This window comes from Helianthus annuus, chromosome 4 (genome assembly GCF_002127325.2).
Source record: "Helianthus annuus cultivar XRQ/B chromosome 4, HanXRQr2.0-SUNRISE, whole genome shotgun sequence".
Taxonomy (NCBI): domain Eukaryota; kingdom Viridiplantae; phylum Streptophyta; class Magnoliopsida; order Asterales; family Asteraceae; genus Helianthus; species Helianthus annuus.
In genome coordinates this window covers 12780753-12797972 of record NC_035436.2, presented here as the reverse complement: position 1 = coordinate 12797972, position 17220 = coordinate 12780753, and positions in this window count along the sequence as shown.

The window sequence follows — 17220 nt, the reverse complement described above, 5'->3', positions numbered from 1 at the left end:
CCCGTTTTGCGGGAAAAGGGTGGTGGTAAGCTCTTTACACTTTGTTATTTTCCTTACTTCCTAAGCCTTTGTAGTAACCTGCATGCATGTATCAGCGGATGCGGTTGGCTTGTGGAGAATGTTTGAGCCCGATTTCAAGGGCCAGGTTGAACTGATTGCGGTTGAGCTGAAGAAAGGCTTCAACCTTGAAATTCTTAGCAACTTCCGCGTACCGTCGCGTGCGGTGCTGGATGCCCCGGTTCCGGGAGACGCAAGAGGTATGTCGTATGTGACATTAATTTTTTCAGTTTATCTTTTTGACTGGTTTTGTTGATTGTGTCAATCCAGGTATCCTTGCGGATTTGGGGAAGTTTGAGAAACGTGTCCCCAAAAAGACTGTGGAGAAGAAAACGGTGAAGAAGACCGTGCGGGGTCGTGGCAAGGGGAGTGCTGAAGGCTCAGCTGCCCCTTCTTCAGTTTCTGAAGCCGCAGGTACCTATCGATCTTGTTCTCGGGGATATACCGATTACGTCGTAGTATCTGACACCCTTGAGGGTTTGGGTGTTATAGGTAGTGGTGCGGCTGCGGGTGGAACTGCTGTGGTTCCCCCCGTTGTTGGAGAGAAAAGGGGACCAGAGCAGAAGGCTGCTGGTGGTGGTGAACCGAAACGTCGGAGACTGCAGACCAAGAGAGTTGCTCCGGCGCAAAGGAAACCTGCAGTTGCTGCTGGTAAGTATATCCCTTTTCCTTGTTTTGTATGTACAATAGGTGGGAATAATCATTAATGCTCTTTGTGTTGCAGAATCCCGAGATGCGGGGTATTCTTTCTTTAACTTCCCTGCGTCTCCTCCGCATACCGCTGCTGCAGGTGCGGGGGTATCGAAGGAGACTGTCGTGCCCCAGGAGCCTACGGTCCCTTTGGTTGGGCCGGTTCGCGATCCCCCCTTGGAGAAGACGGTGGAAACGACTGCTGACCGGATTTTTGACACTGTAGATTCTTCGGACAATCTGATCTCTCCTAATGAGGGTGATGGATTGGACTTGAGGTTTTCTGATGCCGGTAAGCAGAAGTCTGATGCTGAGGTGCGGCAGCAGGATGCTGAGCCGCAGAAGTCTCCTGCTGGTGAGAAGGGTAGCGGCTCGTCTGCTCGTGGTGCGGGTTATGATGGGCCTCCAATTCAGCCTGGGGAGTCTGAATTGGAGTATTACTACCGCACATACTCCCAGGGTCGCAGTATGGTGTATCACCGACCCCCCTGGACTGTTATGCAGGGGGACGATATTTCTAATGACCCTGCGGCATGCAAGGAGATTTTGGGTGGTCTGGGCACCACTTTTGAAGTCGAGCGCGCCCGTGCCGCACCCCGAGAGCTGCGTATAAACCAGCTCTCAACAATGCTGGTAGGGACTTCCATTGTGGCAAATGCCATTTTGGAAGATTATAAAGTGCTGGGCCGGCGCGAGGAAGATGTTGCTCGCATGCGGGCAGAAGCGGAAAAACTGGTCCAGGCTGCTCGTGTGGGTGCGGAGCAGCTTGAGAAAGATAGAGCTGCTTTTGAGAAGCAGAAACAGACTTTTGAATGGGCTGCCGCTGCCCAGCTGAAACAGGTGGGTACCCTTGCTAAACTTCTTGCTGATGAGCGCAAGAGTTGGAATGAAAAAATGTCCAATGAGCGCAAGAAGTGGAATGCATCTTGGGCTAAACAGAATGACATTCTGTTTCATGCTCGGCAGGAGTTGACAAATGCCAAGGCAGCGAACGCTACCTTGAGGCAGGAGAAAGCTGCGGCTGAGGCCATTTCTGTTAAAGCGCTGCAGGCGAAGGCCGACTCTCTGAAGGCGCTTGAAGAGGCCAAAGAAGCCGGGGCTCATGCCGCGAAAGCCCTTGAGGAGGCTGAAGAGAGGGAGGGCCCTGCTTCTAAGGCTCTTGAAGAGGCGAATGCGGAGCGCTTTCGTTTTGGCAAAGTTGTTGCCAGCCTGCAGGTATGTTTCTTTAACTGTGTTACTTTCTTCCGTGTTTCGTAAATGTTTATCGTGTAAACTGTTTACTATTTTTTGACAGGCTGAGGTTCAGGCCCGGAAGGTCGCGGTTACAGACCTTACTGCCCGCGTGTCTGTTGCGGAGAAGCGGGCTGACGCCGCTGCTGAGGCCAAGGATGCCTTGGTGTCCTCTTTTAACCAGCTGGAGGCTGACCGTGAGTGGTTGCGGGCTCACGGTATCGCGCGTGTAAGTATCCCTTTTCTTTAGATTTGCTTGGACTAATATCCGAGACTTATGATCCTTTTATTGCAGATTGTTGAGGCTATCATGAATGCCCCTGAGACCGCATCTGGTTTGGACCTGGTTAAGGAACGTGCGCGCGATGCTGGCTTTAAAGCTGGTTATAACCGCTGCATTGGGCATATCAATGTATTATCCGCAGGCGGTTATACTGATAAGGGATCCGGGTTCCGTGATGTGGATACCGAAGGTCGCCTGAAAGCGGTCGTAGCCTCTTTTTATCATACGCCTCTCTCCTGTGTGGAGAAGTTGGACGACTGTTTAGAGGCTGCGGATTATGTAGATCGGCTGCGGATGCTCTATGCCGATGCGGAAGAGGAGGATCCCGCTGGTGGTGCTGGAGACGACGCTGGTACCAGCGGTACGAAATAGGGTTTAGGTTGGCAAGTGTGCCCCCTTCTTGTTTTCCTCTTGTATATATTAGGAACTTTATGTAAATCCATTAAGCACCGTGTGGGTGTTTGAATTTTTTGAATATAAAGTTTTTTGTTCAATGTGTACAAGTGTTTTCAATTCTTGCATGTTTGAACGTATGTATGCGGAAACCCATTTGTGAATGGGGTCAAGTAGACTCCCTACTTTTTGTCGTATGAGGACGCGTCAATTCTGTTATTTACCGCGTTAGGGTTTTAGAATTGTGTAAGCTTTGTAAAAGCTTATATATCCGGAACTCTACCCATTTGTGAATGGGGTCAAGTGTACTCCATACCTTTGTCGTATGAGTCCGTGTCAATTCCATTGTTTGCCTTTTTGGGCTCAGGAATTGTGTTGTCTAACAAAAACTTGTTTATCCGGCCGGATAAATATGCAAGTCTTTTTGCCTTTTGCTGGCCTATTACAATATTTGTGTGTGGTTACCACTTTGTATGGGTATCGCGAATGAAGATTTTGCCAATCTGTTTTTGGGATACCGCAAAGTGGAACACGCATTTGTAATAGTAATAACGAACAATAACGTATAAAATTGCTTATTTATTTATTTGCAAATGGCCTACGGCCCGATAGGTTACATAGAGAAACGTAAGAACATGGCTTACATATAACAGCGTCGAAGCTGTTGTGCATTCCATGTGCGTGCGATAGGTTCGCCTTCTAGTGTTTGCAATTTGTACGCGCCTTTCCCTAAGACCTCTTTGATGAGGTAGGGTCCTTCCCACTTGGGGGCGAGTTTGCCTGGGCGCTCGGCATTAGATGCCTCATTGTCGCGTAGGACGTAGTCTCCTGGGTTGAAAGTACAAATGCGGACGCGCGCGTTGTAGTACTTTTCAAGTTTGGATTTATATTTGGCCTCGTTGATGGCAGCGTTTTCGCGCCTTTCTTCCAAGAGGTCCAAATCGATCCTGTGTTCCATGTTGTTGTCTAGTTTTTCAATAGCCAACATTTTAGGAGAGGGGAGACCTACTTCTGCGGGGATCACCGCTTCTGAACCGTAGACTAGGCTGAAGGGTGTTTCCCCATTGCTTGTTTTTGGGCTTGTACGGTGAGCCCATAAGATACTTGGGAGTTCATCGACCCAGCCACGCCTGGCCGTTCCCAACCGTGCCTTGATCCCTTCGACTAGGCTTTTATTGATACTCTCGACTTGGCCGTTCCCTTGCGGGTGTGCGACTGATGAGAATATGTGCTCAATATGTAGTTCTTTTAGCCATTTTTGGAATTCGTCGGCAGCGAAGTTGGTGCCGTTGTCGGTGACAATGCACATTGGTAAACCGAAACGGCAGATGATGTGTTCCCAAATGAACTTCCTTGTTATCATAGCAGTGGTTGAGGCGAGCGGTTTTGCTTCCACCCATTTTGTGAAGTAATCAACCGCTACTATGATAAATTTAACCGCACCTGGAGCGTCAGGGAAAGGTCCCACAACGTCAATTGCCCATTTCTGAAAGGGCCATGCGGTTGTGACGGGGACTAAGTTGTTTTTTGGCCGCAAGGTTTTTGGAGCATGACGTTGATAGTCGATGCACTTGCGCAACTCTTTGACGGCGTCCAGGTGCATGCCGGGCCAGTAATACCCGGCATTCATGATTTTGGCCACTACCATGCGTGGTCCAGCATGTATGCCACATATGCCCTCGTGTATCTCTCGCATGAGGTATGTGGCATCCTGGGGGTTGACGCATCGTAGTAGTGGCCCGAGGTATGATTTGCGGTATAAGATACCGTCTCCCATTTGATAATGGCACGCTTTGTATTGTAGTTTGTGTGCTTCTGATTTGCTTTCGGGAGTCACACCTGACTGTAGATATGCGATAATAGGTGTCATCCATGATGTTGAACCGTATTGAATGACGTTGACTTGGCGCAGGGGTACCGAAGGATTTTGCAGGATTTCGATGCGTATCTCCTTTGCCAAGTGTTGGAAGCTGGTAGATGCGAGTTTCGATAGTGCATCTGCGGACTTGTTTTCGCTTCGATTAATATGGCGAATATTGAACGAAGCGAATTTGGATTTTAGTTGCAGGACTTGCTCGAGGTAGAGGATCATGATATCCCCCTTTGCGGCATAGTCGCCGCGTACTTGGCCTGCAACTAACAAAGAGTCGACGTGTGCTTCCAGATGTTGCACGCCGATTTTGACTGCTAAACGTAGCCCCGCTAACAGAGCCTCATATTCTGCCTCGTTATTTGTGCTTTTGAATTCGAGGCGGATTGCATATGTAAGCTCTTGGCCGTCAGGGCTGACGAGTCGCAGACCTGCACCCGCACCTTCGTCGTTGGAGGCACCATCTGTGAAGAGTGCCCATGTCTCTGAGGAGGGTGGCGTTGGTGCAGGAGTTTGTGCTTCTTCGCATTCTTGGATGCGATTCACCGGTACTTCGGCGGCGAAATCAGCTAAGATCTGGCCTTTAATCGCGGGGCGCGGTTTATAGTGTATCGTGTGCGCGCCCAGCTCGATTGCCCATTTCGCTAATCTCCTAGAGATGTCGGGTTTGGATAGGATCGGGCCGATCCTGTAATTGGTTAGCACTGTGATGACATGGTTTACGAAGTAGCGTCGCAACCGTCTTGAAGCGTGCACTAATGCTAGCACCAATTTCTCCATTATTGAGTATCTCGTCTCTGGGTCATTGAGCATCTTGCTGATGTAATAGATGGGTGTTTGAACCCCCTTTCGCTCCACTATTAATACCGCACCCACCGCGTTATCCGCGGCGGATAGGTATAATATGAGTGGCTCATCTTTGCGTGGTGCGGTTAAAGTTGGGAGTTGTATCAAACACTCCTTCATTTCCCGGAAGGCCTGTTCAGCCTCTGCGGTCCACTGGAATTGTTCTTTCTTTGAACAGCTCCGCAGGGTCTTGATGAACGGATAAGACTTAGCTGCGTGGTTAGCTAAGAATCTGTTAAGTGCCGCTAGCCTGCCGGCTAGTCGTTGCATATCCTTCATCGATGAAGGCGATGGCATGCGCTCGATCGCCTGGACTTTCTCCGGGTTTACCTTGAATCCATCTTTAGTGACGATGAACCCAAGGAATTTGCCTTCTTGCATTCCAAACGAGCATTTTCCTGGATTGAGCTTTATGTTAACGCTGCGCAGAGTTTGGAATGTTCTTTCAATATCTGTGAGCATGGTATCCTCTTCCATGCTCATGACGACCAGGTCGTCCATGTAGATTTCGACACTTTTGCTTATTTGGCCGCGGAAAGTGTCGTTCATCAACTTTTGGTAGGTTGAGCCCGCGTTGCGCAACCCAAACGGCATCTTTGTGTAGCAGTAATTTCCGGTGGGAGTCCGGAATGCCGTTTTGTCTTCATCCTCGATTGCCATTTGTACTTGATGGTACCCTTTGTAGCAATCGAGGAAACACTTCCACCTGAATGGTGCGAGATTATCGACTTTTTCGTCGATTTCTGGAAGCGCGTAACAGTCCTTGGGGCAGGCTTTGTTAAGGTCTTTGTAATCGACGCACATGCGCCAGCCCCCGGACGGTTTTTCTACCATGACTGGATTGGATAACCACGTCTGGTATTTGACTTCCCGCAGGATGCCTGCGGAGAGCAGTTCTTCGATCTGCTCTTGCATCGCCTGATTTTTAGCTGACCCAAGGTGGCGTTGGCCTTGGATCACTGGCTTAATACCTGGCAAGGTATTCAAATGATGTTGCGCAATATCACGTGGGACCCCGGTCATGTCTGCGGGTGTCCACGCGAAGATGTCCTGGTTCCTGAAGAGAAGATGCTTCAGTTGCGCTTTTGTGGTCGGGGATAAGGCGTGACCCAATGTGACCTTTTGTTCTGGGTATCTCGCGTTGAGAACCCATTTTTCTGGTTGGTCGTTGGGAGTGGGCCTTGCGACCTTGGTCGGACGTACTTCGTCCGACATCATGACGTCCCTGCGGGCGTAGATTATCGCGACCCCCAATTCGGTTGGGAAACCAACCGCAGAGTGGGGGACCGACGTAATCATATTGAAATCTCCTTGGGATTCTCTCCCGAGGAGTACGTCATATCTGGAGGTGTGAGGTAAAACCATGAAGTTTACCTCTTCTGTACTTGTGCGGTTTCCGCTGGAAAGACGCACAGGGAAAGTAATCTGGCCTAGGGGAAAGACAGTTTCCCCTGCGAACCCGGTTAACGGGTAATCTACTGCTTGCAACCGATCTTTGTCCTCCTGGTCGAACTGGTTGAAGCATTGTTCGTAGATTATATCAGATGTACTGCCCGGGTCGATGAATAGACGCTCGGTGCAGTAGTGTGCCAGTTGGCCTGAAATGACGACGGCGCGCCTATCGCGCGGTCCGCCTCGGACTTTTGGAAAGACGACTTGCTCGTCTTTCCAGTCACATTCCGGCCTTCTTGCCGCTTTTCGTGGCCTGCCCTTGCCTCCGTGGATCATGTGGGTGGAAGCCACGTGCATGGTTCTCTTCCCGGAGGAGGTACCTTCGCCATGAGGGGTAATGCTCTTGGTGGGTTTTTGCCCACCTGGCAAAAGATGTTGCAGTTTCCCCTCCTTTAAGGCGCGCTCAATCTCCAGTCGGAGACTGTCGGAGACTGATGCAGTTGTTGGTGGTGTGGCCCGAGTCCTTGTGGTACTCACAGTAGAGTGTGAGGTCCTGATTTTTCTTGGACTTCATTGGTTGGGCCGGTCGCAAGAACTGTGGGTCCGCAAGGAGGACCTCACTTGGAGACATGGTGATCTCGGTCCAGTTGCGGTCCCGAGATTCTTTTTTTGACGCCCGACTGTCTCGGGCGGGGTTGTAGTTCTTTGGGTCGAACGTGTTGGTTCGCGGGAAGTATGGTTTGGAAATATCGCGATTTCCAACGTCCCGGTTGCGTTTATTGTTACGCTTGGACCCTTGGTGGGATGTTTCGGCTTGGGGCTTTGCCTTTGTCACATGCGGTTCAAGTGACCGCTGTGTCTGGGCGTATGTCTTGACCGCGGTCATGACATCTTCCCATTTTTTAGGCAAGCCCTCCTTGCCAGAGATGGTCATGATCATCTCTCTGTCTTTGACGGCCCGGATGAAGTGGTTTCGTGCCATCTGGTCTGCCACGTCACCTATCTCCAGGCACTCTTTATTATATCGGACGACGAATGCTTCGAGCGATTCGTCGTCCCTTCGCCAGATGTTCATGACGTCCAACGAATCTCGTTCGTGGCGTCGCTGCTGGCAAAAATGGGCGAGGAACTTGGTACGCAAGTCCTCGAATGAATCCAGTGATCCCACTGGCAAAGAATCGAACCATGCTCTGGCCAGGCCCGTAAGGGTCTGGGGGAAAAATTACACCAAGTGGGTTTATCCCACTAGCCGTTGATGCCCGCGCCCATGAAGATGTTCATGTGGTCGTCCGGGTCGGTCGAACCACTGTATTTCCCAACGTTGAATGGGAACTTTGTCGTGGTGACATGGGCGTTGGCAATCCGCGTGTCGAACTTGGAATTTTCGGCCGCTGCCTTTGGCCTGTATGGCTCGTTCGCAGGGCGCTTTGCCGCCCTAAGGTATGTGTTGCCGGGGGTGACTGGGAGGAACATAGTTGCGTCCTCCCGGTCTGCTACTGGTGTCATGCGAATCACCGCGGTGGCTATGGTCGTCAGGGTCGGTATGACCGTACCCTTCGGTGTATGGTTGTGGGCCCAATCGGCTCTGAATGCCTGGGCCGGGTCTGGAGGTTGATCGCCTCCCGTCCTCGCCATGGGGGCCAAGGCGGGTATGTACCGGTCCTCTGGTGTGGGACCCGTATGAGGAATCGTCCTCGTTGAGGGTGTGGACCGAACAGTAAGACGATCCCCGTTCTTCACGCCGGCTTCTTGAAGCCGGGCGTGAATGTATCCTGCCGTCGTATTGTAAAATACGCTCAACAGGGGTGTGCGGTGCTGGGGGGAGCCCAGCTCGTATATTCGCTTCAGTACAAGCGCGGTTGTATGCTGCGGTCAGCGTGGCTGCCTGCTGCTCGTACCAGGCATGAATGGTCATGCCTGGTGGGATCACAGATGGGAACTGTGATAAGTCATGTCCGAACATAAAGGAGGGGCTCCTTTGTGTGGACGTGCCGATGTGTCCGGGTTGGGAGGTCGAGGCATTGACCCCTACCGGGTTTGGGATTGGAGGATTTTGGTTATCCGCAGTGTTGTTTTGGTGATCAGTAATGATCGTGAGAGAGGAAAAAGGATGGTTTAGAAAATGCTAAGAGTAGCGGTGGGCGCCAATGATGAAACAATGGTTAACCGGGCAGGGTTGACACACTGGTCTCGTCAAGAAGGGTTAATCCCTTCCTCTCGAGGATCGCTGGCTGGATCACCGGTGGTTGATCTCCTGCACAAGGAAACAAGCCGTGACTCGTAACAAGGAGGATGGGGTGGGGGGTGCTCCTTGTTACCACTCTCCGGCGTGAGAATCAGTAGTTTGCTTGGGAAGCAAAGTAAGATAGTAGTAGTAGTGAGAGAGTTGTGAAGAGATACCTCAAACCTGGTTTGGGGTTGGTATTTATAGCCGAGGAGTGAAGGAGGATGATGATGGATGGACTGACGACGTGCTGCACCTTTGCAGGTGTGTCAGGCTTGTCGGTTATGGAGGTTATGCCACGTCAGTCCATTGCTTACGTAGCTCTGACAGGAAACTGCCATTGGTGCCACTTGCACTGTGGTGTCAGTCCCACTTGTTGAATGCATAGGATGCGGTGCAAGCCGCATCGCTACGTGCGGTAACATCTGAAGTTACCGCGTCTCCTACTTGTGATCAAGGAATACGCGAGATAAGGTGCTAGCCGCATCGTCGTCTTGCCTGCATCCCTTGTCGTGACGAAAATGCCCGTATGGAGCGGTGTCAACCGCACCGTTACGTTCATCTCCTTCTGTGCGTAAGGTAAGGCTTTCTTTGTATTGATAGAAGTGTTCGCTGGATGTGGTGCGAGGCCGCATCGCTGTGAACACTTTCGTTTTCATACTCCAGATGTGATGCTATGTCGCATCACTCTACCGTTCTCATGTTCCATGTAAGTCCTCCTTCGTTACTAGATAGATTGGATTCAACCCTTGTGCCGACGCGTTCTCGCATGGGCACAAGTAGGTTGTTAGCTGGTGGGGGTTTTGATAAGGGTAATGGTCACTCGCGGTCGATGCTGGCGCGAGATCTGGGACCATACCCCTTCAACTAGTAACAGAAGTTATTGTATTTTTTAGAGATAGAATATGTAAAAGATTACTATTTTTGCAAATTAATAGGTAGGAAATAAACTTCAATAAGATTATTACTCATCAAATTAAAGCTTCTCATAAAGCAGGTTTTTATAATCTATCCATCCTTAAAAAAGGGGTTGGGATTGAATCTTCAGTTACTGGGTCGCGACGATAACAACAATGTGAGAGGAAGTTCTTTTATATAGGCCCAACCTAATAGGCCAATCATTAGTGGACTCAAGTCCAGTGAATGTGGCCCAAGTTGACCAGAAATTTGAATTGGTTGTGGCTAAAGGTATAAAAAACCAGTTTGGGCCCTGTCAACTGGTTTATAACCCGACCCACTTCACTAAAAATATTCTTGTTTGGCCCAAACCGGTTTGGACCTAACCCAACCCGTTAGTTCGTGTACCCTATAATCGGTTTGGATCCGACACAAAAAAACGTTTTTATTTTTCTCAACCCGGGTTGAACCCGACGCTAATCGATTTGGTAAATTCTAAAATTACAACAAAAAGTATAGTTTAAAATAATCGTAATTTAAAATTTTGTAAAAGCGTAACCTTCCCAAGTTTATTATAAATAATTAAAATATGTTAGTATTTGCTTACAGACAAATTACATAATCGTAATTTAATCTATACATATAATAAAAGAAACTACTTTGAGAATACTTGTCATCATATTAAGCCATACCTTATAGATAATTATAATTTTAGTTTAACCTCTTCTAATTAATTATAGATAATCCTCCAACTAAATATTATTTAATTTAATTATTACTTTTATATTTATCTATTTACTTCAAATTCAAACTTAGTTATCTAATTTGATATTAGAGTAAATTACGATTTTGGCCCCTGTAGTTATATCACTTTACCCTTTTACCCCCAAAAGGAATTTTTTAACATCTAAGCTTTCAACGTCTTTTTTTCTAACCCTTTTGGACCCTAACTCTTTTTTTCTAACCCTTTTGGTTTACCAAAAGGGTTAGAAAAAAAAGACGTTGTGGGCTCAGATGTTAAAAGATTCGTTTTTGGTTAAAAGGGTAAAAGTGATATCACCACAGGGCCAAAATCGTAATTTACTCTTGATATTAACTATATATTTGAACGTTTTGTTTAGTTTGGTATCAAATGAATTTTACAAAACTTAAATAAAATTAACTAATATTATTTATCATTCTACATTTACAAGTTTTAAATAAATGGTTAAATTTATTGAGACTTCGTTACATTTACAAGTTTTAAATAAGGGGTTATATTTATTGAGACTTTGTTAACAAATTTTACTACAATATAATAATCTATTTATATCAATATAAATATACATTTATACTATACTCTATAATAAAACATTAATGTGTAACACCTATCATTCATTGTAAGCATTTATTTTATGATTTCTCGCCTAACTTTCAAACTTATCTTATATTAATTAAATAAATAAAGGGATAATAAGCTAATATTAAATTCCATCCTACTTTAAATTTTGAATACCATTCTTCTATTTTTCTAATAAAATATGATTTTAAAACTTAAATTGTTAATTTAAGATATTTTTAAATAAAACAAATTATTTATCACGAAAACCAAATTTTGTATTAATATATGAAATATTTTTATTTTCATTACTAAAAAAATTTGTATATCAATTTTATTACATAATTTTTAAATCGATTTGTCGGAATTGGTACCAACATTTTATTACTCAAATATATGTTGATTTGCTTCTTAAATAGCATATCTTCTTTTCAAGAACCATCTTCACAATCACCATATCCATCGGGTATCGAGTATTATCCATTAGTATATTGAAAGATATGACTTTTTTATTATTGGTATATAAAATTAGATTTATTAAACCCGTGTAATACACGTGGGTTTTATAGATATACCTTTTTATTATTTACTATACAAAATTACATTTATTCGACCCGTGTAATAGAGGAGGGTTTTTAAGATATAACTTTTAATTATTTGATATATAAAATTAGATTTATTCAATTCGTACAATACACGGGTTTTTTTAAGGATATATATTTTTTTATTATTTAGTAAAGGAAATTACATTTATTCAACCCGTGTAATACACATATTTTTTAAGATGTAACTTTTTTTATTATTTAGTATATAAAATTACATTTATTCAACCCGTGTAATAAATGAGGTTTCTTAAAGATGTATTATTTTATTATTTGGTAAACAATATTACATTTATTCAACTTGTGTAAAACAAGCGGTTTTAAAGATATAACTTTTTTATTTGGTATATAAAATTATATTTATTCAACCCGTACAATATGGTTCTTATAGATATAACTTCTTATTATTTAACATATAAAATTATATTTATTCAAACCGTGCAATAAAAAGGTTTTTAAAGACATATTGTGTTATTATTTAGTATATAAAATTCATTTATTCAACTCGTGTAATACATGGGGTTACAACCTAGTATAACTATATAAATATAGATGATTGAAAATGATTAGTTGTTAATTTAATTTAATTAAAAGTAACCCACCATTATTATTGGGTTGCTTTGTAATTTAGAGGCATGTTTGGCTTAGCTTATTTTCAACTTATTCAAAAGGACTTTTGGAAAAAAAAAGTCAGGAAATCCTGACTTTTGCCCAAAACAAAGGACTTTTGCCTAAAATAAGGAAAGCCAAACACCTTCAAAAAGGACTTTTAAGGAAAGCCAAACATGCACTAGGTGGGGTGCATAAAAGTTAAAAAGGAAGATAAGTGGCTCCAAGCAAAGATTGAATCCGCTTGTGATAATTGGTCAATAAAGAAGATATCGCGGAAGTTGCGGCATGATTTTCTTGTAATTGGTAAGAAAAAGAAGAGCACTGATAATACGATCACGGGGTGTGGGCTTGGGTTTGGGATGTGGGAACCAAATCAAAGTCACTTTAGACCGTGGGATATGGTGGGGCGGGGGTTGGGCTTGGGTTGGGGCATTTGCTGACATGTTAAAAGGGAGCCCCCCACTGTCTGGTTACGTGTCCGCGGGGTATGGCGGGGCATGGGTTGGGCTTGGGTTGGGTGCACCGCGTGGCAGAATAGTTAAAAAAATACAAAAAAATTATAAAAAATCACACAACATTTATAAAAAAAACCTACAACTTCATTAAAATTTTAAAAATTACATAATCCTAAAAGTTATATAATTTCTAAAAATTACAAAATAAACAAACCTAGAGCGTTAAAAAAATTTCAAAAAAGTTGATCTTGTCGAACGCCTTGTTTTCCTTGCCTCGAAACTCTATGTTCGCCTCCGCCACCCAGTCCTCGTGGCTTAACTCGCCACCGGGAACGGCTTCGTAGTAAGCCTTGAAACGCTCGAGCTTCGGCCGTAGCTCGCGCCATTTATGTTGGCACGCGTTGAGGTTGTGGCGGTCGTTACCGACGTTATGTCGGTAGGCCACGAATGCTTCCGTCCAATATTTTGCTTGGCCCGGTGGCCGCCCCTTCATAGCGTCGACGACGCTAATGACGAGTGCCATTTCTTCTTCATGTGTCCAGGATGCCAAAGCGGTGTTGGGTTCGTCGGATGGGGGGACCAGTGGGGTAGCGGGTTCAAGACTGGGTAGCCGGTGGGGTTTCTGTTCGTGGGATGGGGGGACCCTGGGTTGGGGGTTACAAATATATAGAGGTTGTTGGGAGACCGGGGTGGCGGTTTGGTGGTATGGGAAACCGTTTGAATTTTTAAATTCAAAATTTGAAATAGCCGCCTGACGTGGCGGGGTGATCAAATGAAATTCCGCCAGCTCGCTTGGCCATACCGCCCCACGCCCGACTTGAAAGCCAAGCCCCAGGGGGCCACACCCCAACCCAAGCCCACCCGGGGTGGTGCCTTGGGCGTTTTACCCCAACCCACGCCCCAACCCAAGCCCCATACCCCATGGCCTTAGCCACACCGGGCCAGCTTGGGCAGCGGTGTTGTCCCTCTGGCATGGCTATAAAGCCTGGCGTGGGGCCAGTCTCTACATACTCGTTACAAAATTTCTCCTAACTAGTATTACGACCTGCCGCAATTGCGGCGGGGATTCTTTAGTTATAACTAAGTCGATTTAGGACCCACGCGTTATGTTGAACCTGTGAAACGGGAAAAACAACAGACGATGTACACAAAATTTAGAACGAAACGTAAAAACGTTACACCACGTACGCACGTTGCGATGTGTTAACCCACAAAATTTAGAACGAAGCATAAAGCGAAAAATTTGCGAAAAATGAAAACTATAAAAGACTAAAGTTGAAAGTAAAAAAAAATGTGAGAATAGATAGTAAAAGATAAAAAGTTTTGGGTTAAAAGTAAAGAAAACAAATAGTTTTGGGTTATAAGTAATTTAGAAAATACCTTTGGGTGAAAAGTGAAAATATCAATTTTTTTTTAAAAACACCCAAAGCATTAGGTACAAGACATATATGCACAAAAAGGTTGCTAATTTATAGTTTTTTTAATTTAATATATGCAAAACATGCCCAGTGCACTCATATATATATTAAACTTTAATTATAAATGATACAAAAAGAAAAAAAAGTTAGTGAGGCAACTCGGTTTTACACAGCAAAAGGTAATAAACACATTGTGAAGATAAATCCTAAAATTATGACAAAAAGTATGTCTTAGTTTAAAAAAATCGTAATTTAAAATTATGTAAAACCGTGACCTTTCCAAGTTTTTTATTACAAATTGTTAAAATATGGCAATATTTGCTTAAAAACAAATTAAAAAGTCTTAATTTAATATAACTATTTACATAAAAATTGATTATCAGTTAATTATATATAAATTAGCAACTTTCTTGTGCATAATGACTTGTACCCATGCTTGGAGACTTTTTCAAAAAAAAAAAAAAAAAACTTGATTTTTCATTTTCAATCTTAAAGTTTTTTTCTTTTACATTTTAACCATTTGAAATTTTTACTTTTAACTCAAACTTTTTCATCTTTTGTAATTTAACACAACACTTTATTATTTACAACTCTGGTCCCCCATACTTTGTCTTTCGCAAGTTTTTCATTTTACTTTTTGTTCTAAATTTTGCGAGTTAACATGTCATACCCCATGCTTGGAGACTTTTCAAAAAAAAAAAGAGTGAATTTCAAGGATTGTCCTTTATCTTTATACCTATTTTCAGGCACTGTCCTTTATGTTTAAAATTGACGAGTTTTGTCCTTTATGTTTGGAAAATTGGTTTTTAATAAACCAACTTTTGTCCCGTTGGTAAATAATAATCTTACCTACGTAATTGGTATACAATAATCCTACCTATCAACATGTTGGTACTCAATGAACTTCCGTTAATTTTTTTTAACTGAAGTTAGTTTTTAAGTTTTATTTATTACACAAACAGTCCATGTAGTTGTAATTTACTAGTTTTAACTATTTTAAAACTAGTAAATTACAGTCCCTTGTGGTTTTTTTGTTTTATAAAATAGTTAAAACTAGTAAATTACAACTACATGGACTGTTTGTGTAATAAATAAAACTTAAAAACTAACTTCAGTTAAAAAAAATTAACGGAAGTTCATTGAGTACCAACATGTTGATAGGTAGGATTATTGTATGCCAATTACGTAGGTAAGATTATTATTTACCAACAGGACAAAAGTTGGTTTATTAAAAACCAATTTTCCTTTATGTTTTCATATCATACACGTTTTGTCCTTTAGGCCTAACCCAATTAGTTTTTTCAGTTAAATTTGGTCATGTGCTTTGCACATGAGGGTATTTTTGTCAATTCAAAGGTTGCAGAAACTTTGAGCTGTAAATCTGCCATTGAATTTACCTTTAAATTAACAAAAATGTCCTCATTTGCAAAGCATATGACCAAATTTAACTGAAAAAACTAACTGGGTTAGGCCTAAAGGACAAAACATGTGTGATATGAAAATATAAAGGACAAAACTCGTCAATTTTAAACATAAAGGACAACGCCTGAAAATGGGTATAAAGATAAAGGACAATCACTGAAATTCACTAAAAAAACTTGATTTTTCATTTTCAACCTTAAAGTTTTTTTCTTTTACATTTTAACCATTTGAAAATTTTACTTTTAACTCAAACTTTTTCATCTTTTGTAATTTAACACAACACTTTATTATTTACAAATTTGGTCCCCCATACTTTTTGTCTTTCACAAGTTTTCGTTTTACGTTTTGTTCTAAATTTTGCGAGTTAATATGTCGTAGCGTGCATGTGAGGTTCAATGTTTTTGCTCTATTTTTTCATATACAGACCCGTCGCAACGCGTCCATTTTTTCCCTTTTGAAAACTTCCCCGCAACGGGCGGGTCCTAGATCGACGAAGTTATTATTTTGTACGTTTTACGTTTCTGGTTAACTTCTTCGCATTCAGACACTGTAACGGGTGTGCGTGGTTCCACGATTTTAGTCTCCTTTTCGTTCAGTGTAATTTTTATCATTTTATCTATTTTAATTTTACGATGTTGAAAGTCGATGTCGTTGTGGCATTGGTGCTACTTGGCACAATTTTAAAAACGTTTTTAACCTATTAATTTTTTTACTAATATTTTGTTTCGGTTTACCCCTATACTTCCTTTACTTAAAAACTATTTTTTACGTGCAAAATTTATGTATGGGTATGTATAAATATGATTTGTTCTACATTCCGAAGTAAACTTTTTGTATAGACGAGTCAGGTCAAATATAATACGTTTTCGTTTAATGAAACCATTTTTACATGCATATTTTTATGTACGTTTTGGTATAAATTCAAGTTGTTCTACGTGTCGACGTATTTTGTTGGGAATGATTCAGGTCAAATATAATATGTTTTCGTGTTTATTTTATGTATGTTTCGTAAAGTTTTTTTTCGAACCGAGTGGAGTCAAATTATGGTTTCTTTTTCTCCTCTTTTTCTGAAAGCTCTAATTAATCCATTTCGATTACATGTGCATATTTTCCTTCATACCCGTTACGTTTTCTATGTATGAGTTGGGTCACATATAATACGTTATGATTGTTCGATATGAATTCCATTTACTTTACGTTTGATCCAGTCACAATGCTTATATAGGTTACACTGAGTTCAACTGGATACGTCGAAATGTGTGTTTTCATATGGTTAATGCATCATATAACGTTTGGACTAATTCATTCAATATTTACGATGTACCCGCGCCGCAACGTGGGTGGGTCTTAACCCTAGTTTAATTTAATTTAATTAAAAGTAAAGTAACCCACCATTATTATAGGGTTGCTTTGGAATCTAGGTGGGTGGGGTGCATAAAAGTGAAAAAGGAAGACAAGAGGCTCCTTGAATCCGCGTGTGATAATAAAGAAGATATCGGGGAAGTTGCGGC